Source organism: Nanorana parkeri, unplaced genomic scaffold (genome assembly GCF_000935625.1).
Source record: "Nanorana parkeri isolate BGI_ZX_2015 unplaced genomic scaffold, ASM93562v1 scaffold718, whole genome shotgun sequence".
NCBI classification, from domain to species: domain Eukaryota; kingdom Metazoa; phylum Chordata; class Amphibia; order Anura; family Dicroglossidae; genus Nanorana; species Nanorana parkeri.
In genome coordinates this window covers 209,590-212,024 of record NW_017306986.1, presented here as the reverse complement: position 1 = coordinate 212,024, position 2,435 = coordinate 209,590, and positions in this window count along the sequence as shown.

Genomic DNA, 2,435 nt, shown 5'->3' with positions numbered 1-2,435 from the left:
TAAATAACAAGATGAAACTGAAAATAAAGGGGTAATTGTTTCTTTGCTAATGGGCATGGCCATTACATTTTTGTACTGTTTGTCAATTTATAAAGCATATATGTGATTTTAATGAAGGGTTTTAACCTACTTTAAAGCAAGAACTCATGATAGACACAATGCAGAACGTAAGTCACCAACAATGGAGTGATGTCTCACTCCTCTAGCCATTGAGGGAGCAATGCAGTGAAACAGGTGAGCCTTTATCTACCATGTTTAGCCCTGTATAGTAGGGTGACTAAACGTTCCCAGCTCCTGGACCAATCCTTGATTTTAGGAGCCTGTCCTTGATTTTGCCCCCTGTTGTAAAATAACATCCCCTGTCTGTGTGCTGCATGGTAATCTATCTAGCAACGTTTTTCCTATCAGTTGTTTGTGCCTGGAGGTGCAGCCTGCGCCTGAAGAAGAACGAGGGAAGGGACAGGTCCTTGCTGCAGCCTGTACAGCTCTCTCTAGCCTGCCAACTTCAGTCTGCAGCTGCTCCTGATTAGCTGCTACTTGTCCTCCAAAGCTTGGGGCAGGGGGTGCAAGCTTGACCTGGGACCCAGGCAGCATTACCTATGAGTTTCAATGCTGCAAGAAACACTAGTGGCTATATGGCTGCTATAACCATCCATCAGCAGGATCTACAGGGTGGGATGGAACTAAGAGCGTTGGGAGCTGCAGATCTCCAAGAAGCCTGCAGAGCATGAGCCTAGTAAGGCCATCTATTGTCCCTCTGCCTCTTTTTTTACCTTTATCCTCTTTTGTCTTACTATTAAACCCCAATTCACCCTCTACCCTTCTATTGTACCCCAATCCACCCTCTGTCCCACTGGTATCCCAATTAATCCTCTGACTCTCCCTTGTGACTAATCTCTCTGTCTGTTTTTTGTAATCTATTCACTTACCTCCTCATACCTGACCTGTCTACCTACCCCTTCATACCTGACATGTCCACCTACCTCTCATGACTGATCAATCTACCTACCTCCTCAAACCTGGTCTGTTCACCTACCTCCCCTTACCTGACCTGTCTACCTACCTCCTCATACCCCCTCATACCTAACATGATATTTGATTTTCCTGGATTGTCTGTTTATTGTTCTAATATGTTGTCTAATAATTACAACAGTGATATATAGAAGAAAAAAAAAGCATGGGTGGTTGTGGGGTTTGGACACAGGGCACTCACCAGCATACAATGCCAAGGTCCGGTGAATACAATTCAGGGAGGTGGGGGGGATTTGTGCAGGAGGCAGTTTTGCCATGGTGGTTAGGGTGTTGCATTTTGAAGAAGCATGAATTATTGCTTAGGAGGCACTCTGTGCTTTACAAACATTTTGACCTTTGCACACTTTCATTATTTGCTCTTGACCTCTGCCTGCACTCTGTGGTACTTAACCATTTAATTTGGGTAACAAGGACTAAGATATGATTAGCTATAAAAGCATGTGTTTATGTATTGGTATTTAGTGATACAGCCTAAATACAGTGACCCAACAATCACTATCAAACACAAAGAAAAAGAATCAAACATGCAAAGACATATTAGCAAAATACATAGACAGTGATATATACAAGACACGTGACAGACATATCTATAAGTGCTGAGGGAATACCTGTATATTTACCAATTAAATACCACTTGAGGGCCCTATTCTGGTGGTCCACAAGACTAATTTTTTTATCCAGAGTTTGGATTGATATAAGGCTTGCTTCCATAGACTTACATGGGAGGGCATTGCTTCAAAATACTAACCTAATCAAATAAAAATAGTTCTCTAGGGAATTAGATATTTTCCAAATGCCCTTTGTTATAGCATCCAACCCCTTTCTATGCGACTATTCATTGACTTTACTTCCCCCCCCCTGCCGTGGTTTTCGGGGTCTCCCGCTCCTCTGGGGGACCGTGACCCATCACGGTCCCCCATAGGAGCTCACCATAGAGCCCCTAGAGCAGACAAAGAACGTCGTTCTTCGTTTGCTCTGTGTAATTACTGAGACAGCGCCACCTGTCTCAGCGGTCACTAACTGCAGCTTCTGTGACAGAATTTCTGTGACAGAATTTCTGTCACAGAAGCCCTGCGTCCTAACGTCCGGAGCGTCTTATAGACCGCAAAATACAGTAAGTGTTACCCAAGTTAGCTGTAAAAGTGGGAATACACTTTATCACTGGCAATCAAACCTTGGAGCCTCCATTAGTCTTTTTAGCATGCATAACATTGTAATATCTGGGCAAACCTGGTATACTATTTTTACAGGCCTGGCACTTAGGCAACGATCCAGTCTCATGCATAGAAGAATGGGATACTTACCCTCCAAAAAATGCATGCAAACTGGATGTTGTCTTTTTTTGTATCTTGACTGAATGTTTAAAAGTAAAATACAGTAAAATTCTATTCATTGAATTTAGT